Here is a 24,696-nt window from a genome sequence, read left to right on the forward strand (position 1 = left end):
ACAGTCTTAAACACCACTATGGTGGTTGTCTCTTGCCCATTACTTGACACCCTTAGCAGCAAGTTACATGCAAGAACATGCAAACCGCCCTGAGGCAACTCCTGGTCCTATGCAACATTGTTGTGCCATGCCTGGCAGAGGTAACTTAGGCCCCATCACTTACCAGAACAGCACCGGAAATCTACATACTACTATATATTTTTTCTTATTTTAGACCAATTCTGAATAAAATCAGATCTAAAACTCTAGTCATGTCCAAAGCTGCCTCCAGAATCCACTTTGCTAATGTTTAAGATCAGATGCCAGTCATCCAGTGAGCGCCATACTGTGCTGCCACATCTGACCGTGGAGTAGAGGCAACACTTCTGTAAGATTTCTGGAGATGAAATCAAGGAAAAGCAAGAAATTACTCAAAATCTGTGCCAAAATATAACATCTCTCCAAAAGGAGGAGATACAGGAGCGACATTAATCTTGCCTCATTACATCATGTAAACTGTGTATGACATGGCGGCTTAGCGCTGGAATGTGCCGCAAATCCCACAAATGAGAGCCTGGCACAAAACGGGCACAATGATTCCTTTTTATGGGAAAAGCTCAGGCACAGAGCGAAGATTCCTGCACATAAATGGTATTATTCCAACCCCAAGCATGCACTTGATGGGTGATCTGCCGACGGCAGAGGTGACAGCGAGATTATTACATAATAATAAGTTACTTTAGGAGCTCTGCACAGTGTATAATATCAGATCTACACATGACGGGCGAGTGAGACAGATTATTGTTCATTCCCCCAATGTGGGCAACTGCAGGCCCCTCTGTTACTCATCACTGAAATGTTCATTCACCATGAAAAGGGTATCTCTCTTTACCATCAACCTGACTGATTCCATTGCTGGGATTGGTTTTTGTGTGGGTTTAAACCTGTACGTCTGCAGTAAAACATCTCTGGCCAAGCACAAGAGAAGACCGGCACCACGGTATATCCTCAGCAAAGCAATAAATGATGTGACCGCCACTGCAACAGGTGTCTCCCATAAGGAACATGCGGTGCTGAGCTATTATAGTGTCCAGCACAAATGACATAAAATCCATGAAGAAAGAAAAGTATAGTGGCACTCACATGGCAAGAAGTAGTGATCCTTTATTACTTTGGAGACGGCAAGGACACTGCATGCAGGTACGTTCCACAAAAGGAGAGCTACAACGTTGGTTCACAACAGGCTTCTTCGAAGCCTGTTGTGAAACAACATCGTGGCTCTCCTTTTGTGGAACGTACCTGCATGCAGTGTCCTTGCCGTCTCCAAATATCTCTGGCCTTTAGAGCTGACAACCAAATTTTGCTTAGAACCAGATATCTTAATATGGAGGCTTTCTGATACATCTGTAGTTCCTCCAAGAAAATTAGTGATTTTTTTTTTCCATTACCGCCCCCAATTTTCCTTGACTGTATAGTGGTATATCATCTGTAATAGAGAATCTGTGATGTTCCCATGTTGTATAATCTCCCTTACTACCTTGGGATCCCCGCGGATGTGCAGCCCCTCACGGGTCCTAATCCTTCCTAATACTCCCACTCGTCCACAGTCTCACTGACGTGGGGCCCATCGGCTCCCCTCACCGACTCCTTTAGCAAGATGATACTCCTATCGAGAAATTCTTCTGTCCAAATTTGGGAGTATTTCCATTTCATTTTATGAAATTCCAGCCCCCGCTTCCTATTCAGTCTTGTCGTATTTTGGGAATAGTGGGGTGATGGCCTTGTCAGAAAGGAGTGGTCGCCAGGACTTTTACACAAATATTCTATATTTAGAACGTCTATATACACACACACACACACACACGAGATTCTTATCCATCATGGTCCCCGTTACTACTACTACTACAAGAGTTGTCACCCAGTTTTCTCCAGAGTCCTTGGTGGAAGAACACCTAGTTTACAGCAATTCAGAAGTGGCAGATGTATTGCTGCAAAGAAAGAGTCCGAGAAAGCTGGGAGACATTTCTTCATCTAGCAGTAATGTTGGTCATAGCAACTGTGATCTGATTTTCCTCAATTCTTAAATGGGCACTGTCAGAATAAAAAAACTTGTTATATGTTGTACATCTTGGCAAAACATTAACCTTTCCAATATATTTCATAATAAAATTCTCTCTCATTTACATAGAACTCATGGCTTATAAAAAGACAACTAGGGATCCCCATACCATCCAGAACATAATCCTGTTACATAGTTAGTACGGTCGAAAAAAGACATATGTCCATCAAGTTCAACCAGGGAATTAAGGGGTAGGGGTGTGGCGCGATATTGGGGAAGGGATGAGATTTTATATTTCTTCATAAGCATTAATCTTATTTTGTTCCAGGAATGTATCTAATCCTGTTTGGCTGCAGCATCATCTTTGTCGCAGCTGAAGCCCAGGCAGGGACAAAGCCCAGTAATTGAGGATGGGACTAGAACTCCTCTGTGCTCACTCCTGTATCAGGAGGGGCTCACAGTGCAGCCTACAGTGATTGGATGAAGAGATCCAGCACAGCACAGCAGACTTAGGGAGGAAGTGAATGCATGGTGAGTGAGGGCAGGCTCAGTGCTTGCTTTGAACATGCCCCTTCCTGAGCAGTGGATGTCAGAATGAGTGAGTAGCTGAACTGAGGTATTTGTGAGCCAAATACAGAAGCTAGACACATAAAAAGACAAGTAAAGCATCTGCATGACCTAGTGAGTAACATATAGAAGCATTTTTTTCCTTTGACATGACAGGTACTCTTTAAAACCTGATTGCTAATAATGAACGTTTCTTCAGCCAATATTTGGCCCAATTAAAAGGGCCCTTTAAGCCTCTTACCCCATTCAGAACATTTAAACACTTGGCCAAATTAAGCATGTGTCACCCCGCCTGCTGTTTACCTGGGCATTCCCAATGCAGATTTAGGGATTATGTGCCAGTGGTTGCCCAGGCATGAGAAGGCATATACATTAGGAGGGGTGTGTGGTGCAGTTCATTCATCTGTAAATCCTTCCCCTGGGGAAACAGGACACCCATTACTGTCAGGTTCAGTAATGGAAATTACCTCTAATTCCCTTTGTTAGTTTATTGTCTGCCACATCCTCCCTTACCCTTGGGATGATAAGAACAAGCAAGGAATTTCATTAGCCCCCAGGCTCTCTCTATTGTACAGATGGATAATGCAGTATACCTTTATCTGATTTTACAGTCTGTAGGGACGGGGGTCTTTTCAAATTGACCCTTGTCCAAAGGACTTACTACAAAATTGATCATCCTTTCTCTACCCCAGTAGTTACCAACCAGAGTGCCTCCAGCTGTTGCAAAACTACAACTCCTAGCATGCTCGGGTGTTTTCATTCAATTATGATGCATTTCCGGGCCAGTCCGACCCCTTCATCAGGTACCCGGTGTCTAACTAAATAGCAGTTTGACCAGTGTTTCCCGACCAGGGTGCCTCTCGCTGTTGCAAAACGACGACTCCCAGCATGCCAAAGGCTGTCCGGGCATGCTGGGAGTCATAGTTTTGCCACAGCTAAAGGCACCCTGTACAGTAAACACTGTTCTACCCTGACTACTAACTACTTTTCTAGCGCTGAATATTTGAATTACAAATCTCAATAATGCCAAATTAAAAGGGGTATTTTGGTGTTTCAGTAGAACATTTTTGATGTGTTACTGGGGCTGTTGGGGAGGAAAAAAAAGTATATAATTATTTTATACTGTATATTTATTTTTTTTATGTTTTTTTTTTTCAACAGCCTTAACACATCAAAAATGTTACACCGAAATATATATATAATACTTACCTACCCCTGGTCTCACAGCTTCCCATCGGCTTCTCCTCATCTCTTCTGCCTGGTTTCAAAACATGAGATCAAAGCAGGACCTGCCTTTTTAGCCAATCACTGACCGAGACAGGACATCGATGCGACCAAAGATTGGTTGAGCAGGCAAGTCCTGCTCCAACTAGTGTCTCGTGGCAGCCTGAAGAGATGAGCATCAGGGGGACTGGAAGGAGCTGACTGGAATCAGCAGGGGACCATGGGAAAGCAAGTATAATTTTTTACTTTTATTTTTCCCCCAGCAACAAGAAAAATTCCACTTTAAGCCCGATCATACACATTAAAACATTCTAGGCTGGAATTGCCATTTTCAGTGTGACTGGGGGTGCTTGCTCATGTTAATGGGGATGTCCCAAGTCTCCCCAGGGGGAAGATTTCGGGGAGAGAAGGATTGGGCAGCTGAATTTCGACATTTCCAGTTTCAGCCATCACTGACAGCTGCCTAAGGACCCTATTACACGAAGCGAATAACAGGCCAATATTGATAGGGCCCGTGATCAGCCGACGAATGAGCAAGCCCTTGTTCGTTGACTGATCACTGGGTGCTTCCCTGCTTAAAAATCCTCGTTCATTGGCCGCACATCTACTTGTGTAATAGGGAACATTAGATTGACAAATTTTGTAAAGGGCCACCCAAATAATTCAGTGATGATTTGTGCAACCCTCCTGAGATGGTATTTAAGCCTTGTAATAGACTCTTTAATCAAGCTCCGATCGAGTGTTGGGCTGTCTTATACGGCCCTTATGTGTATGGGCAGCCTAAAGGAAACTCAGTGGGATTATCACATATGAATTATTGGGTTATTAAAAAAAAAATAATAATAATAATATTGTAAGGGGGTGACTGTCATGTTCATGACTTTGATTTCATCTCGTATTCTATTAAAGATGCTTTTTCTTTATAATTGCTCAGCAGACAATAACCAATGTTCTCGGCTCGGAATCCATTGTGTGAATATAATAGAAAAGCATACTGACAAGTACAGCAAACAGCCCGCCCTTGCCCCACAGCAGGCCCGGTACGGAACAATTCACACAATAGGCCGAGCCCGTGATATTTCCATTAGATGATGAACGGAGGGTGTGAGAGACATATGAGGTCACCCCACCGATCAGAACATGTCCCATCTTATCTGCAAGCTGCACAGCCGACATGAAAGTGGTGACAGACATGATCCCCACTAATCTCCCAACGCTTCACCTCTCTAATCATTTTTTAATGTGATCCCTACAGCCGAGCCCTAAGGAACCAACATTATGCCACTGTGAATTCCATGATGTCAGGGAGTTTTCCATCCACCATAGGAATCCCCGTGCACAGACAGATGTGGTGAGAGATGGCTTTAGAAAAACAAATTATCAGGTTTCCATAGTGTTATATTTACACTGATCAGTCATAATGCTACAACCACCTGCCTAATGTTGTGCATTGTCCCTCTTATGTTGACCTGTTGAGGTCTGGACTTAACAGCTCCCATAGTGTCTTGTGTAATCTAGGAACCAAGATCCTGTAAGTTACGAGGTGGGCCTCCATGGATCGGAATTTGGAGGCCAAGTCTTCACCCTGAACTTTTTGTCATGTTCCTCAAACCATTCCTGTCATATTCCTCAACCATTCCTGTCATGTTCCTTAAAAGTGGTACTCTGCCGCAAAAAAACATCTTATTCCCTATCCAAATCATGTGCATGGAGCAAACTCTGCTCTGTGCCGGATGACTGGCGACAATAGCCACCACACCCCCTCCATTCATGTCTATGGGAGGAAGCATGAGGCTATGTAGTAGCAGTCATGCCCCTTCCATAGTAATTAATGGAGCGGGTGTGGCGTGACATCACAAACGTGGGAGCTCAAAGCTTCCGTGTTCTGGATGCTGACGGCCCTTTGGATGGGGGGGGGGAGGGGGTAAGATGTTTTTGGCAGAGTTCCCCTTTAACCATTCCTGCCATGGTCCTCAAACCATTCCTTAATTATTCCTGTCTTGTTATTCAAACCATTGCTTTTTCACACCATTTTTTTTACACTGTCGCCAGCATTATCACTTGTGTCAGATCAGACTAACGTAAGGAATAGAATGGATGGCAACTCACTGTGATCCACAATAGTTTTATTCAGCGTGGATGGGTGCAGAAGACAAACAGGCACAGCAAATGGAGCTCCATTTGCTGTGCTTGTTTGTCTTCTGCACCCATCCTCATTGAATAAAGCTGTCGTGGATCACAGCGAGTTGCCGTCCATTCTATTCCTTACGTTTGGATTTGTCTATACCTACTGCGGGATGGAGCACCGCTGTCACGCACTACAGAGGAGCAGTGGTAGCAGTGCATCATTGGGGGATACAGTGTATCTACAGGATCTTTAGGAGGTAGTGCCAGCTTCACTTCCTCCGTGCAAGTACCAACCACTGCATACTGGGAACACCCCATTAGACCTGCCATCCAGGACATGCTCTGACTCAGTTGTCTAGACACCACAGTATGACCATTGTCAGAGTCGCTCAGTTATTTACACTTTCCCATTGTTTCCTTCTTCCAACATCGACTTCAAGAACTGGCTTTTCACTTTCTGCCTAATATATCCCGTCTCGCCCATTTTGACACAAAAAATTAAAATAAAAAATCTCTCTCGTAATGCAGTCATTCATGCTCTCATGCCGCTCAAGTAGTAGCGGGGAACAGAGAGATGTTCTTCATTATTGGAGGGGGAACCTGTATGGGGCGGCTCATATCCACAGTACAATTCCCATAATATTTTATAGTCAGAATTTTCAGCCGCCTTGTATGAAACGTTACCTGAGCCAAGATCTAATAAACAGAGTCTTATATTTATTAGCCTGTATAATATAAATGACACCATTTATGGCTTCATTAAACTTAAGAACCAGCAGATAAAAGATTGTAACAGCAGCAGACATAGAGGCCTCGGCTTGTGTCCCCCGGAGTCATTAGGTTTATTAGCCAGAATAAAGCAGACGTGAGCTCCACACCCACTTACATCATTCGGCTTCGTTCCCATTGTAGGTTTTCACCCGGGGGGCATCTTGGCGACTATGAAACAGACTGTGATCAAGGTGCACTGCGCTGTCAGACGTTTTATCCTCCTATTACTGTGATTAAGGGACAATACTGTAATCCTCATCAGATCTTTAATATAAAGACTTAACATCTACAGACGCTGTATGCAATACGGCAGGTCCAGACATACAGATCGGGCCAAACTCTATTCATCTGTCACATGGACCAGAAAATGACTGGCATATGGTATTCTTATTCCAAAGTTTTAGATACATAAACTCAACATACAGCATCACACATGACAGGCTTAATAGGGGTTACCCATGAAAGACAACTATGATTAATCGTGGAGGATCTGACCGCTTGGACCCCACCAATCTCAAGAACAGGGGACCCTTGTCTACTGTCCAAATTGAGTGGTACTGGTTCTTCATTCAACCTTCTAGTCCAGACAAAGAAAACCGAATACAGCCAATGCCGCCGACTGAAGTCTTATATGGGCAAACCCCTTTAAAGTATCCACACACTTAAAGGGGTACTCCGGTGGAAAACTTTTTTTTTTTTTTAAATCAACTGATGCCAGAAAGTTAAAACAGATTTGTAAATTACTTCTTTTAAAAAATCTTTACCCTTCCAGTACTTTTTAGCAGCTGTATGCTCCACAGGAAATTTTTCTTTTTGAATTTCTTTTTTGTCTTGTCCACAGTGCTGACACATCTGTCCATGTCAGGAACTGTCCAGAGCAGCATAGGTTTGCTATGGGGATTTTCCCCTGCTCTGGGCAGTTCCTGACAAGGACAGAGATGTCAGCAGAGAGCACTGTGGACAAGACCAAGAAGAAATTTCAAAAGAAAAGAATTTCCTTTGTAGCATACAGCTGGTAAAAAGTACTGGAAGGGTAAAGATTTTTTAATAGAAGTATTTTACAAATCTGTTTAACTTTCTGGCATCAGTTGATTTAAAAAATAAATAAATAAATAAATAAAGTTTTCCACCGGAGTACCCCTTTAAAAGGGAACAGTCATCCCTTTCATGCTGCCTGAACCACGAGTCTCCGGGGTGGTTTCCAGTAGCTTCTCCCTGCTTCACCGACCTTGATTGATATCTCTTTCCTATACCCAAAAAGGGACAGATCTATCAATCAAAGCAGGTGGGATAGGGAGAAGCCCCAGGGACCGCCCCAATGACTCTTAGTTCAGACAGAATGAGAGTAGATCAGATAAATGAGCATTTGTCTGACAGCAATCTTTCACAATCCCGACATACACGTATTTGGAATGGGGAGGGTAAACCACTGCTAGACTCCTCTAGCTAAGATTTAGGGATAGACAGATATTGATTTTTTAGGGCCGATACCGATAATCTGTGACATTTCAAGCCGATAGCCAATAACTTATACCGATATTCCGGTACAAGTTATTGGCTATTTACCCCCTATCCCATCCACCCCACCCCGGGCCACGCAGAAGCCGCTGCAGATCAATGATTTAAAGCGGGTGCTTTAAATCAATGATCTGCAGCAGCTTTTGCGGGGCCAGTGACCGCCGCCGCCACCTGCTTCTCTTCGACTGCCTGTCCTGGGGTCCTCCCTAGTCCAACCACCACTGCCGCCGCTGCCCCATTGCCTCCCCCATCCCCAGTTTTATAATTACCTGTTTCCCAGGGTCCGCGCTACTTCTGGCTCCGGCGGCGTCCTGAGCTGTCACTGTGCATACTGACGGTGACGTCGCGTTGAGGACGTCACTTGTCATTGCGCAGGAGCCAGAAGTAGCGCGGAGCCCTGGCCCCGGGATCAGATAATTATAAAACCGGGGATGGGGGAGGCAATGGGGCAGCGGCAGCGGCGGTCTCTAGCCGGGGAGGTGCATTATCGGCAAGGTGCCGATACCGATAATGTCCAAAATCGTGAATATTGGCCAAACCGATAATCGGTCGATCCCTACTAAGATTCAACATGTCCAAGCCTTCTTTCCCGTCCGTGATCGATGACGGACTGCTACCATTCACATTCCATGCTCGTCTAGTCCCACCAAATTATGCGGTTTCGGCTGACACATAAGGTATGGGGACCTTTAGATGCAGGCCTCAGGAGACAGCATCACATGAGAAGCTTACATAGACGCACTGTATCACACATGACTGACTTAGATACATAGAATCGATTCATACATGATAGAATTAGGAGACAGTCTGAGTGGGCAGCCTCAAACGATCAGACTAGTATCAACAGTATTGCACACAACAGACTTAGATAGAGTGTATTTTAGCATAGTGGTATCTAGAAACATTTCTTCAGCATGGTTCTCCGCTTCCTCTCAGCCGGTGTGCCTCCTCGGTACTGTACAGATGATCCTAGGACAGAGCTGGCAGCTGCAGCGCCAAGTCAACGTTTTTCCATCTGTACGAGAGCTTCCCGGGCGGCCGCTCCCTGCTCTGTCTGAGAAAAGCTGGATGTCCTGAATTTCCTGGGCACCGGCTGCTGGACGCAGCCGGTGCCCAGGGAATTCAGGACATCCAGCTTTTCTCAGACAGAGCAGGGAGTGGCCGCCCGGGAAGCTCTTGTCTTTTCTTATTAGGTTTTTATGGTCACATTTTCTCCTCTAGCAGTGACATAAAGAAGCTGAAAGGGTCTTTATTCTGGCCGTGATGGTAAACAGGCCGCGCTCTGGAAGCATCGGTCCTGAATGAGTCTATTGTTTGCTTCTTATACAGTTTATTTATGGCTATTTTGTTTTATACAAAACAATAGGACTCGTGATGGGAAGAGAGAGTCTACTTCACCTATGTGCGACCCATGGCTACACGACCCCATTAACCCCAACCCAGATCCATCACAAGAAGATATGCAATGGTTGACCCACATGAGGCTTTACGTTACCTCTTACATGACTATGGCATTATAGTTCCCCCTTTATAATGTGTTGTGCCTGGGCACCATGCCAATTCCATCCAGCCAATGAATAGACAACAGTCATGATTCCGAACCCCCCCCCCCCCATCCTCTGAATTAAAAAGTAAATTCTACCTCCGTAGTTCTCCAACCTGAGACTCTCCAGCTGTCGCAAAAATACAACTCCCATCATGCATGGTCCTAGGCCAGTAACCATGATAAGGGGGCATCCTCTACGTCCAGAGGAAAGAAGATTTCACCATCATCACAGACAGATTCTTTACTGTAAGAGCAGCGAGAATAAAGGAACTCTCTGCCACATGATGTTGTGAGGTCCGACACAAGTTCAAGGGGGGGGCTGGATGATAACATGAGATTTATGGATAGTAGATTTATGGGGATAGTACATTGATACAGGGATTTATTCTGATCGCCATATTGGGGCCGGGAAGTAATTTTTCCTCTGTCATGGGGCAATTGGCATCAGCCTCATGGGGGTTTTCGCCTTCCTCTGTATTTAGGTTAAACTCGATGGACGCTTGTCTTTTTTCAACCTTAGAAACTATGTTACTATGGACAGCCGCAGGTTGTTTTTTTTTGGGGGGGGGGGGGGGGGGAACACTTCTGCCATAAAGCCTAAAAACAGAAAAATATAAATAAAAATAATAATAGAAAAAGGTGTATGTTCATGCTGAAAAATTGGCCAAAATTTCACATGCTGAATTGCGAGTCGGAATTCCGCGGTGTGAACCCTTAACAGTGTAAGTGGGTCTTCCGCGGACCCGTTCACACTGCGGAATTTCTGCGCATTTCACCCTGTGAAATTGAAAAGCGCAAAGAAAGGACCTGTCCATTCCTTGTGTGGAAGTCCGCCGGCATTGTATGCCATCAATTCGGTGGCGGCCACCAGATGGAATCTCTGCGAGTGGAGATTCCGTTCACATTACTCAATGTGAACGTACCCTAAGAAGGAAAACAGTAGGCTTGTATGGGATACGCAATGGATTTCCCAGAAGCTGCTCTCTGTGAGGATATTTTTCATGGCGTCATCATCTTTTCACCACATACCCATAAAAAGAGGAAACCAGATATTACAGGATCACCGTCCCTTTAACTGGAGACACATTGGATTTCCAGACTGCATTCCGGTCACAATAGGCGTCATTATCTCGCTATAAACATACAGGAGGCAGTTTCTTGGATCGCGATCTCGTAGGTCGTCCCTGCTGGGTCTTCAAATTATATTTCAATAAGATTTCACTTCCAGTTTATTTTCTCAGCAGCTGGAGAGTGAATTATGAAGTAGTTGTTGTAGTTTTTGCTTTATGTATTATGTATGGACAATGCAGCCGGCCAGACGTCTGTCCGTGTAACACAACGCGGTATTATCACAATATGCGGCTACGTTATTCAGACAATTAGGCACCTGTATGATAACTTCAAGGGAACCCTGTCTGTACCATACTTTACTAGAGCCAAACAAATTCTATGGTGCCCCCTAAATGACTCCCAAGTTGCGGCCATAGGCATTCGATAGTAGTCAGCAAACAAATGTATATGGAGCATTGGTGGATATAAGTGAAGATATATAGGATACCTCTTCTCTCCTTTAGAAGCCTAGAGGAAAAGTTGCTGAGTTGCCAATAGCAACCAATTAAAAAAAAAAAAAGACGCGCTCTGATTGGTTGCTATGGGCAACTCAGCAACTTTTCCTCTGGACGGGTTTTGATAAATCTCCCCATTGACTTTATAGGACTCTTGTTCCAATGTTGGACTGTTGCTCCAATGTTGTGTTGTCCTCTTCTCTATAAGGGTGCGTTCACACTGCTGAATGCACGCTGAATCTCCGCTCGCGGAATTCAGCGAGCGGAGATTCAGCCTAGCAGCCGCCGTCGGCGGTGGGATCTCGCGGCACTGCACCGTCACCATTGACAGCTATGCAGTGCTCGCGGAATTTTGCACAAAGAATGAACATGTTCATTCTCTGTGCGGAACAATTTCAGCGGCGGAAACCCATTCACACTGATGTAAAAGTTCACTGTGCGTAATTCCGCTAGCAGAATTCCGTAGTGTGAACACACCCTAAAGGTCCCCATACACTTTAGTCAAAAGTCAGCCGAACCCACCGATTTTTAGCAGGACTGCCTTTTACGTGTATGGGGGCCTGCCGACTCTCTCCCTAAGATGATGTTGGGAATGAGAAGAGGAGGCCATGTTGGATTTTAACTGGCTGACCCTTTTATTCTCCAAGCAGCTGCCAGTGCTGTGCCAGTAGCTTACCCCTCCCATTTCCATTGAAAACACGAGATAATTTCACTGTCAGGATGTTTTTCGGTGATCAAGTGAAACCCCCGGTGCAGGGGCGTAGCTATAGAGGTAGCAGTCGCACCAGGGCCCTGGTGCCTAAGGGGGCCCCAAAGCACATCTGCCCCATAAGAGAGCAGTACAATAATTGGCATATGGTACCCTGTTGCAGATTTTGCATTGGGGCTCGGAAGCTACAAGCTACCCCTCTGCCCGGGTGGTCCCTTAGATCAGAGGTTCTCAAGGCCCCACCAGCAGTCCAGGATTTAAATTTTTCCCTGTTCTATGCCAATGTGACTGAAAAATCCCGAAATGTTGTTGTGTCTGGAGGATTGGGTTGAGGACCAGTTCCATATTCTCTATACCAGTGGTCTCCAAACTGTGGACCTCCAGGCCCACCAACATTCCAGGATTTTTTTGAGTTTCTTCATTGGAATAGAGCAGGAAAAAAATGTCAAATCCTGGTGGCCGTGGGGACTGGGCTGGGAACCTTCTTCTCTTATGGACCACCCAGGGTCTCACTTTATCACCCAAAAAAAAAAAGAAAGAACATCCTGACAGTGGAATATCCTCAGAGTAACAACCTGGAGCCTGTGTGTTATTTCCTCCCACAGACTTCTGTGTCACACACCTGTACACACAACACACACCCATTATACAGCGTGATGCCCATCACCCCAGGCCAGGGCTTTTTAAGTCATCTTATAGAAGTCATTGGTGTGGAAAGCTGTAGAGCGTCGCCTTAAATTATTTCAGCCAAGACAAACATCATGTAAATTCTGCATACTGGGTGGGATACATGGACCTTACACATCCTGAGGAAGGAGCGTACGTCTCCCATACATAGCAGATTATGCGTAACACTAGGAATTTTTTTTAATATAATATATATATATATATATATATATATATACATACATACATATACACACAGTATATAACACAAGAGGAGTGGACGGGCCTCATCTGTCCATTGTCCCCATTCCTGTCCATTGACACGACTTTTCTTCTGCATTTATTTTTCTCCACCATTAGGCTGTGTTCACATGTTCTTTGTTTTTGCGGGTTTTCCGCTGCGTATTTGAAAGGGGGCGGTCTCTTCTTTGCTTTCCGCAGCAGATTTTCCACGGAGGAGTTTACGCTGCGCAAAATCCGCCGCAAGCCCCATTGAAGTCAGTAGGGACTGCGGCGGATTTAAATTCCGCTGCGGAAAATCTCCTATGGACAGCCGAGAAGAGCCCCCCCCCTTTCAAATACGCAGCGGAAAACCCGCAAAAACAAAGAGCATGTGAACGCACCCTCAGGGTGCATTCACATATGTGTATTTTTGCTGCTGCAGATTTTGCTGCCCATTGAGTTCAATGGGCAGAAAAATCCGCCGACTCAAATCTGCAGCAGAAAATACGCACCTGTGAACGCACCCTACGGGTGCGTTCACACGTGCATATTTTCTGCTGCAGATTTGCTTTAGCAGATTTTGCTGCCCATTGAAGTCAATAAGCATCAGAATCTGCCGCAAAAATACACACATGTGAACACACCCTAATGCGTTTTTTTGTGGCATTTTTGTTCAGTACTAGCCGTATATCCCTGTTATCATTTTCATGTCATGGGACTTTTTCAAAAACTGCCATGGAGCCTAAAAATGCCCCCAAAAAAAGCCAGTCGTGTGGGTATTGTTTTTTATATTTCCCTATTGACTCTCAGCTAAAATTTTGCCACAGTGTTTTTGTCCTACAATGGCAGGTTTTTCTTCTTTTGTGCGCACTTGTTCATAAATAAAAAAAACGCTGTCTCAGTTTTCAGCCAGAAAACAGCATGAGACTATCTTATGGTGCATTTTTTTGTCGTCTTATTATTATTATTATTATAAGACAAAAAAAAAATTTAAATAAAATAAAATACACAATGGAAAGTTGTCTTTATTTTAGATTAAAAAAAATATATAATAAATATATGTATATCACATTTTATATGCATTGTTAAGTTTTTTTTAATGTTGTTGGTTGATTTATTTATTATAATTTTTTTCATAACATTCTTCGCTAGAGGAAAATTGTGAAAGGAGAAAAAAATAAAAAAACCACACCCTTTGTACACTGGATTGTGCGCCTCTCCTATTGTTATTTCCTGCTCCGGGTAAGTGTCGCTGCTGTTGTAATACAGGAAATATAAATGGTCATAGAGACGGCTCTGGAAAACGTGCCGGGCAACTTTTCTGCCCGAACCCGCACCTAGTTATTTTATCAGCAAAACAAATATAAAGCACAGTCATGAAAAATACCGTAGAAAATGTGGAATGCGAGCAGCAGGCCTTAGTAGGGCCGCTACTTTCCTTGCAACTGATTGATGTGCTGATAATATGGGGTTAATGCTAAAAAACACAGCTCCGGGGAGGCGAGGGTAATAGTCTGGTCAGCATGTGATCCCAGTCCTGAAAAGGGAAATTGCACAAGGAAAACAGAATTCCTACGGCGATTGCACAAGACGTCTTGGAACGCTTGGACAGCACTTAAAGGGGTATTCCAGGCAAAAACTTTTTTTTTATATATCAACTGGCTCCGGAAAGTTAAACAGATTTGTAATTTACTTCTATTAAAAAATCTTAATCCTTCCAATAGTTATTGGCTTCTGAAGTTGAGTTGTTGTTTTCTGTCTAACTGCTTTCTGATGACTCACGTCCCGAGAGCTGTCCAGCTCCTATGGGAATATTCTCCCATCATGCAAGGGATATTCTCCCATCATGCACAGCTTCCGTGACGTGACATCATCATTGAGCAGTTAGACAGAAAACTTCAGAAGCTAATAAGTATTGGAAGGATTAAGATTTTTTAATAGAAGTAATTTACAAATCTGTTTTAACTTTCCGGAGCCAGTTGATATATATAAAAAAAGGTTTTTGCCTGGAATACCCCTTTAAAGGGAACCTGTCATGGTAAAGTCTGCAGGAGTCATGTTATAGAACAGGAGGAGCTGAGCGGATTAATATATAGTTTTATGGAAGATAATTATAATAACTTGATTTAATCTCTGCTCTTTATGGGTTTAAAGGGGTACTCCGGTGGAATTTGTTTAATTTTAAATCAACTGGTGCCAGAAAGTTAAACAGATTTGTAAATTACTTCTATTAAAATCTGTACCCTTTCAGTACTTATTAGCAGCTGTATGCTACAGAGGAAATTATTTTCTTAAGGAATTTCTTTTTTGTCTCATCCACAGTGCTCTCTGCTGACACCTGATGCCCGTATCAGGAACTGTCCAGAGCAGGAGAAAATCCTCATAGCAAACCTATGCTGCTCTGGACAGTTCCCGACATGGACAGAGGTGTCAGCAGTGAGCACTGTGGACAAGACAAAAAAGAAATTCAAAAAGAAAATACATTTCCTCTGTAACATACAGCTGCTAATAAGTACTGAAATGATTAAGATTTTTAAATAGAAGTAATTTACAAATCTGTTTAACTTTCTGGCACCAGTTGATTAAATAAAGTTTTCCACCGGAGTACCCCTTTAAGAATCTAGTGGGCAGGCCTAATCAGTGATTGACAGCCTTCCCTGTATGCGTTTACATATAACGATACGCCCACCTGGCGTATATGCAGAGTATTTCACGCTGCGCAAAATTTACGGCAGCAATGGGAAATACGCTGCGTATTCCTCGCTCACTATACACACAGGGCTTTCCGGCGGCAGCCCTATGCGTGCAGTAAGTTTTGGAGGCGGAGCCGTGTGCCAGCGTGACTGACGTGCAGCTCCGCCCCCCAAAACTCATGGGCTGCCGCCAGAAAGCCCTGTGTGTATAGTGAGTAAGGAATACACAGCGTATTTCCCGCTGTTTCCGCAAATTTTGCGCAGCGTGAAATACGCTGCGTATACGCCAGGTGGGAGCACTGTCACACTGAAAATAGTTTAAGGTAGATTAAAGGGGTTATCCAGGAATAGAAAAACAGCAAATTTCTTCAAAATACAGCGCCACACCTGTCCTAAGATTTGTGTGTGGTACTGCTGCTCAGTTCCATTAAAGTTGCAATACCACACACGACCTGAGGACAGTGGTGGCGCTGTTTTTTTGAAGTAATTAGCTCTGTTTACCTAATCCTGGATGAAATTCCAGACTCTCTTTTGGTCCAAAAGATCTTTTGTCCACGAACATTCTTTCAGGAAAGAATGTTCTCAGGACGTTCCCAGAACTAGGGGCCAATCAGACAGTAGTAACAAAGGGGGGGGGGGGGCTGGCCTGTATTGTGTTCTCAGACACTCACTGCCCCCATGCCTGTAGCACCAGGGGGTTCAATCCTCCTATTGTCTGAAAAATAAAATGGGTCACGTAATCACAAAGAGTCTCCAATATGTTAGAGAGCGTCTGTGGACCACACAGGGGCTTGTAAGTGCTAGACATCCCACCCATACATGACCCAGTTCTGTTCCCGATTGTCCCATTGGACAGATGATAATATATATGGCTTATGGTACCAGCCCACACTTCAATAGTCTATTTTTATTTTTCATTTGCACCAATTTTATTTCGCCAATTTACAAAGCGCCAATCTGAGACGCTGATCATATGTTCCGGTCTAATAGGAACTCCTATTACTCAACACAAGGACTGGCAAAGATATAACGGATTTATGGATGACCGATGGCTCGCATCACTATGTAAGTGAAATGTAGAGGCCATGAGCAGCACATTAAAGGGGTACTCCGGTGGAAAACTTTTTTTTAAATCAACTGGTGCCAGAAAGTGAAACAGATTTGTATATTACTTCTATTAAACAATCTTAATCCTTCCAGTACTTATTAGCTGCTGAATACTACAGAGGACATTATTTTCTTTTTGGAACACAGTGCTCTCTGCTGATGACACCTCTGTCCATTTTAAGAACTGTCCAGAGTAGGAGAAAATCCCCATAGAAAACATATGCTGCTCTGGACAGTTCCTAAAATGGACAGAGATGTCAGCAGAGAGCACTGTGGTCATGATGTCAGCAGAGAGCTCTATGTTTCAAAAAGAAAAGAATTTCCTCCGTAGTATTCAACAGCTAATAAGTGCTGGAAGGATTAAGATTTTTTTTATAGAAGTAATTTACAAATCTGTTTCACTTTCTGGCACCAGTTGATTTAAAAAAAAAAAAAAAAAAAAAAGCTTTCCACCGGAGTACCCCTTTAAAGGGGCCACGTCCAGATATATCTAGGAATGCTTAAACAAGACTTATGGACGTGCAGGCTTAAAATCTATATGTAATTGAGACCTCATCTAGTCTGTTTATGGTTTTCCCATTTTCCTTAAGGAAGCCTCGCCTAAAATAGACAGCGTTTTGTCAAATCTAGATGGAATCAAAGAATATAGGCGTGGCCCTTAGTGGGACCACTGAGAATGAGGGGTGCAGATAGCATCCTAAGGGTACGTTCACACGGGCGGATTTTTTTGCGGGTTTTCCGCTGCGTATTTGAAAGAGGGCGGGCTCTTCTCGGCTGTCAGCAGCAGATTTTACTTGGCGGAATCCGCCGCAGTCCCTGCCGACTTCAATGGGGCTTGCGGCGGATTTTCCACAGCGTAAATTCCGCCGCCGAAAATCTGCTGCGGACAGCCGAGAAAAGCCCGCCCTCTTTCAAATACGCAGCGGAAAACCCGCAAAAAAATCCGCCCGTGTGAACGTACCCTAAGGGTCTATTCAAACGGCATTAAAGCCCATAGACTTCTATGGGATTCCGCACTCCCATTCCCACTTCTGAATTTCCGCTTGCGGAAATTCAGAAGTGTGAATGGGAGTGCGGAATCCCATAGAAGTCTATGGGCTTTAATTTGAGGCGGAATTTCTGCCATGTGAAAAGACCCTTAGTACTGTAGACACCACTGGATAACTTTAGGAGCCTTTTAAAGAGGTACTCGGGGGGGGAAAAAAAAAAAAAATCTCAAATCAACTGGTGCCAAAAATTTTAAACAGATTTGTAAATTACTTCTATTAAAGAGAATCTTAATCCCTCCAGTACTTATCAGCTGCTGTATGCTCCAGATGAAGTTGTGTAGTTCTTTCCAGTCTGATCACGGTGCTCTCTGCTGCCACCTCTGTCCATGTCAGAGATTTACTACGGGGATTTGCTCCTACTCTGGACAGTTCCTGACATGGACAGAGGTGGCAGCAGAGAGCACTGTGGTCAGACAGAGAAGAAATCCAAAAAGAAAATAAATTTTCTGTAGTATACAGATGCTAATAAGTACTGGAAGGATTAAGATTTTTTTTTTTTTTTTTTTATAGAAGTCTTTTACAAATCTGTTTAACTTTCTGGCACCAGTTGATTAAAAAATAAAATAAAGATTTAAAGTACCCCTTTAAATAAGATGCTCTGCACTCCTTTATTTTAAAGCGCGCCCCCGACCCCAACCCATTTATTGAGTGGAATGTATAAAGTTGGCGATCCTGTCCAATATCATAGAGGAGGGAGAGCTGGTTAACCGCATTACGCTCACATTCCAAAAATACCTTCTCCAACCCCAAAACTATGTCCATACTTTCACGTAGATGGTCCGGACCTTGGGCACATTCCAGCTTCCCAGAGGAAAAATGCTCATTGCACTAGATGGGCGTAGGTCCGAATACAAGGATCTTAAAGGTTACTGTGAATCTATACATAGGGCGCCATCTATGATCATTCATTAGGAGCCAGGGGTGATGCCTCGGGGCCATGCATTGGACATTATTCTCAATATCTGGAAAACTGTACATGACAAGACCTCTGTAGAGGTTACAATGGTTCCTTCCACTCATCCTGTAGATTTATCCTTCATTACATCACAATTGTTCATTGGGGTTCTGCACTAAGCCATTATCCTCCATGACATTCTCTAAACCAGTGGTTTCCAAATGGTGGACCTCCAGATGTGGCATAACTACATCTCTAATGGTCTACAACACCAGTGGTCTCCAAACTGTGGACCTCCAGATGTGGCATAACTACATCTCTTCTGGTCTACAACACCAGTGGTCTCCAAACTGTGGACCTCCAGATGTTGTATAACTGCATCTCTAATGGTCTACAACTCCAGTGGTCCCCAAACTGTGGACCTCCCGATGTTGTATAACTACATCTCTTCTGGTCTACAACACCAGTGGTCTCCAAACTGTGGACCTCCAGATGTTGTATAACTGCATCTCTTCTGGTCTACAACTCCAGTGGTCCCCAAAACCATGGACCTCCAGATGTTGTATAATTGTATCTCTTCTGATCTACAACTCCAGTGGTCCCCAAAACTGTGGACCTCCAGATGTTGTATAACTGCAACTTTAGGGGTCTACACCAGTGGTCTCCAAACTGTATACCTCCAGATGTTGCAGAACTGCAACTTTAGGGATCTACAATTCCAGTGGTCTTTAAACTGTGGACCTCCAGATGTTGCAGAACGATATCTGTAATGGTCTACACCACCAGTGGTCTCCAAACTGCGGACCTCCACATGTTGCAAAACTACAACTCCCAGCATGCCCAGACAGCCAACGGCTGTCTAGGGCATGCTAGGAGTTGTAGTTTTGCAACTTCTGGAGGTCCACGTGTTTAAGACCACTGCTCTAAGCTATAATGAAATGTGTAGCATAGCAAGCAGATAAAAGAAAGGACTTTGATCTGTTCCAGCATGTACAGGTATAACCCAGGCAGATACAACCTGAACACTGGAAAAAGGGAGTATTAAATAGTACTTACCTTGGCTTGCTGCAACTTGTAGTTCTACAGCGTTCAGCTAGATCAGGGCTACACAGAGAGAATGAAATGAGGCAGGAGCTTACCTTATTGTAGTGCAGACAGCAGGAAACAAGACTGGAATGAGCTTCTGTCTCTCAGTCTCTTACTTTCCCAGCCCTTCCCCCAAAAAAACAGCAAGTATGATGTCAGCCCTAATCAAGAAAAAAAGGGTGTGTAGAGGGCGTAATCTCAGCGGGGCCAGAATTCCTACGTGTGATTTCAAGGCAACGGTGTCTCGGCTCCATTCACTGGAGAGGAAAAAAGGGGTTTCGAATTATTCTTCGTATACAGAATTATTCTTTAGAGGAGACGAAGTTGTATGACAAATAAAAAAAAATTAAACATTTTGGGCAGAATTAAAATCTTGTTTATTCGGCAATTTTGGACTCTCCTAAGATCCACGCCGAGAGCTGATCGGAAATGAAAGAGCCGAAGGCTTCTGCCAATTCATTTTTATTGATCGGTTGGGGTCTCAGAACCCTCTGTACTTCTAACCGTCAACATTTCTGACGCTATAACAACTATAAAATATTATTCATAATTTACAGGTACCCTGTAAGTCTCATATGGCACAACACACACATATATATATATATATATATATATATACAGATTATAACATGGCAGTCTTTGTATGACAGATGCCATGGTATATGGTGGTACATAGGTAAAGCGCTCTGGATTGTCACCAATATAAGGATCGTACATATGGAATCTCTTCAAACAGCAGCATCGGGGAGGCCTACCATGGAAAATTCCGGTAAATAATGTCCTTATCAGTCCTGGATAGATGGGGGGGAGTCTATCAGATTGTATTATATGTCACAGGGGAATCTATGGGTTTCTCTCTGCCGCCAGTTATATATAGAAATACGAGCGGCCGCTGCACAGGAAACAATTAGGCCTCATTTCCTAAGGATACATTGTGCATTATGTAATTCCATATATACCGATTATAACATAATGACTGCCTTGTTATATGTAACATGCGAGATCCAGCGATAAGAGCAAGACCCTTCTCTGACTTTTAGGAACTGGTCAATCCCCACGGGCACCAGATGTGACTACTACCTCTGTACCCCCTATAGCTATGCCCATTATTGTTTAATAAAAAGGTGATATTGTACCCTGTTATTAAAGGGGAACTTTAGTTGGAAAAACATATGCCCTATCCAATGGGAAGGAGATAAGTCCTTATCGCAGGGAGGTCTGACTACTGGGACCCCCTGTGTGATCTTCAGAACGGGGCCTGACCCGCACCACTAAGCGCTGTGGCACACCCCCTTCCATTACAAACTGGTCTCGGCTGTGATGGCCCGCTTAGTCAATCATCGACCACACTGTCCCGCCTGTGATTGGCTGAGCGGGCCGTTACTCCTAATGCCACTTCATCTCAGAAGGTGGGGGCCAGAGCTCTTAGGGAGGTGAGTTGAGCCCCGCTCTGGAAATTGTGGGGGGTTTCAGCTGTCTGACCCCACGATTAGATGCTTGTTCGCTATCCTCCGGATAGGGGGATAAGCTTTTACAAGCTGGAGTTCCCCTTTAACATCTTTTCTTCTGGTAGCCAATTGCCTCCAATAGCTGTTGGCCAACACCTGCCCTGATCCGCCCGTAACACATCCCTTTGTTCAAAATGGAGGCTTCGAGGGTTAAGCCAGTGCTTGGTTCCTCTGGTGGTGGGTGGATCTCCCTTAGATTGAATTGATTGAGCAGTTCAAACCCAACATGCCCGATCCTTCCCTTCTCTGACATCATTGGAGGCTCCTTACACATCTGATGGTCCCTCCACAATCTGTGAGTATGCCTTTATGTGGGTGTCAGAGCCCAGTTACTTGTTATCACTGTAATCTCTATAGGTGCTCCGCAGGTAAGGTCTATATCTAGGAGCCACAGACATAATAGACTAGACATTGAAGTCTCGTTACATGGTATTGGTGACCTATGGGACCCCTCAGAGTCTCCCCCATATAAGCCCTGGGTGTAGCCTCTGCTCTCTCTCTCTTCCTGCTTAGCTGAGTTGCAGTAAGGTCAAGACCTGTCATAGTGTGTCTGGAGTCCAGAAGAGGCCTAAAGTCTACCACGTAGCCACGGATCCACAAGTCCACTACCCCGCAGGTCCATGTCAAAACCTGGTAAGCTACAAACGGGGTATAGTCAGTCTCAGTCAAGTCAATCTATCTCAAGTCAACATGGCCCGCATCAAATTGTCCCAGTCCACCATAAGTCCCAGCAAGCCCTGTGGTCTCGGAGGTCACTGGTCACCTCCTTGGGTCTAGCCAAGCTGTATAGACTGTTACATCTGTCTGAATCAGTAAAGCTGCCGTTGTTCCGTAACTTGGCGTCGGAGTCATTATTTGCCCCCATGCCTAGCCCAGGATCCAGCGGCCTACCTTTGGGGGGGGTGACGTGGTTAAACCACACCCTGGCGTCACGAACATAAAGGGTTAATGCCATCTGCCCCTAGGGTAATTCCATCTGCCCTGCATCACACCCTCTACCACAGTATCTGTCAGCGGCCTCTTGTAGTAAATGTCTGTAACCAGCGCTGTATGTGGGGCGGTCACCCGGCACACGAGGATACATCTGCCGTCATATCGCCTCTCCCTCCGGATCTAGAAGACACCAACAGGAAGAGAGAGGATGCGTGGTGCTGGGAGATAAGACGAGGCTTGGGATCATTTAGGAATCCGGGGGTTTATATGATATCTGTGTCTTATAGTCTCTCCATTAGGAGGCCTACACCGGTGCTTTACCACAGCCAGACAGAAGGCAAAGCCGAATCTTCAGCGCAGAGGGGGAGATTTACCAAAACCTGTGCAAAGGAAATGTTGACCAGTTGCCCATAGCAACCAATCAGGTCGCTTCTTTCATTTTGCAGAGGCCTTGTTAAAAATGAAAGAAGTGATCTGATTGGTTGCTATGGGCAACTCAGGTTTTGATAAATCTCCCCCACAGGGTTTCAGGAAAGGAGCCCACTGATATGTTGGGGGGTGGTGGGGTATGTTGGGGTGTGGTGGGGGGGATCTGTCCACTCATGCGATTTTACTGGAGATTGTATAAAGTTGCAGTAAAGGCCCCTATACACCTTGGAAAATAGTCAACCGAACCTGCCGATGCTGGTGGGAGCAACCAACCGTGTAACGTGTATGGGGGCCTCTTGTCTTTCCTTCATCAGATGATGGGGGTGGTTGATGGGCGAAGGATTGGGCATGTTGGACTTCAGCTGCTCGATCCCTTTGATCTCGTAGAAGACGCAACCAAAAATATCATGCCCAGGTCTCATCATGGGTAGCAGAGAAAACGACCCTATTCTAAGAAGTGCTGCAGTTTCCAGGTGAATCCAAAGGACGATCAGATGTATGATGATTAAAGTGATTTTTATTCCAGGGAATGAAGTGTTTTGGGGTTCACAGACCCCTATGGTTAATTTATAGAGACCCTTAGGCTTGGTTCACACTACGGAATTTCCGCCTGCAATTCCGCTTGCTAAAATGTATAGTATAGTGCAGTGGTCTTCAACCTGCGGACCTCCAGATGTTGCAAAACTACAACTCCCAGCATGCCCGGACAGCCGTTGGCTGTCCGGGCATGCTGGGAGTTGTAGTTTTGCAACATCTGGAGGTCCGCAGGTTGAAGACCACTTCTATATACTATACTATTCATAGGCTGTCCGGGCATGCTGGGAGTTGTAGTTTTGCAACATCTGGAGGTCCGCAGGTTGAAGACCACTGCTATATACTATACTATTCATAGGCTGTCCGGGCATGCTGGGAGTTGTAGTTTTGCAACATCTGGAGGTCCACAGGTTGAAGACCACTGCTATATACTATACTCTTCATGGGCTGTCCGGGCATGCTGGGAGTTGTAGTTTTGCAACATCTGGAGGTCCGCAGGTTGAAGACCACTGCTATATACTATACTCTTCATGGGCTGTCCGGGCATGTTGGGAGTTGTAGTTTTGCAACATCTGGAGGTCCGCAGGTTGAAGACCACTGCTATATACTATACTATTCATAGGCTGTCCGGGCATGCTGGGAGTTGTAGTTTTGCAACATCTGGAGGTCCGCAGGTTGAAGACCACTGCTATATACTATACTCTTCATGGGCTGTCCGGGCATGCTGGGAGTTGTAGTTTTGCAACATCTAGAGGTCCGCAGGTTGAAGACCACTGCTATATACTATACTATTCATAGGCTGTCTGGGCATGCTGGGAGTTGTAGTTTTGCAACATCTGGAGGTCCGCAGGTTGAAGACCACTGCTATATACTATACTATTCATAGGCTGTCCGGGCATGCTGGGAGTTGTAGTTTTGCAACATCTGGAGGTCCGCAGGTTGAAGACAACTGCTATATACTATACTATTCATAGGCTGTCCGGGCATGCTGGGAGTTGTAGTTTTGCAACATCTGGAGGTCCTCAGGTTGAAGACCACTGCTATATACTATACTATTAATAGGCTGTCCGGGCATGCTGGGAGTTGTAGTTTTGCAACATCTGGAGGTCCGCAGGTTGAAGACCACTGCTATATACTATTCATAGGCTGTCTGGGCATGCTGGGAGTTGTAGTTTTGCAACATCTGGAGGTCCGCAGGTTGAAGACCACTGCTATATACTATACTATTCATAGGCTGTCCGGGCATGCTGGGAGTTGTAGTTTTGCAACATCTGGAGGTCCGCAGGTTGAAGGCCACTGGTATAGTGAATGGTTTTCCATTCACAATTTCACACTTCGGAATATGTGAAGCGGAATTTGTGAACAGAAAATCCGCTTGAAAATTTCTGCCTGAAGAATGGCGTTGCTCATTCTTCAGGCGGAAATACTCGCGGAACACATTGCAGTCTATTGGAGACTGCAGTGTCCGCGCGGTCCTGATTCAGTCAGTATTGGCCGCACTCGGAATCT

General features: G+C 44.6%; 1 protein-coding gene and 1 long non-coding RNA gene across 9 annotated transcripts in view; one reads left to right on the forward strand and one right to left on the reverse strand.

Annotated features, from left to right (window-relative positions):
• The window catches only part of TAGLN2 (transgelin 2), a 42,924-nt gene extending 22,953 nt beyond the window's left edge, over window positions 1–19,971 (reverse strand). Inside the window, exon 1 of one of the 2 annotated variants that reach the window (XM_056546459.1) lies at window positions 19,837–19,971. The gene's annotated coding sequence lies outside the window, so the exon portion shown is untranslated. Of the gene's footprint in view, window positions 1–19,753; window positions 19,777–19,836 lie in introns of those variants that run through there. The other variant, XM_056546460.1, reaches the window with a different exon arrangement.
• LOC130295599 (uncharacterized) overlaps window positions 1–24,696 on the forward strand; it is a 205,758-nt gene that overhangs the window by 38,131 nt on the left and 142,931 nt on the right. The gene's annotated exons all lie outside the window — the stretch shown is intronic.

The sequence above is a fragment of the Hyla sarda genome, chromosome 11 (assembly GCF_029499605.1).
Source record: "Hyla sarda isolate aHylSar1 chromosome 11, aHylSar1.hap1, whole genome shotgun sequence".
Lineage (NCBI taxonomy): Eukaryota > Metazoa > Chordata > Amphibia > Anura > Hylidae > Hyla > Hyla sarda.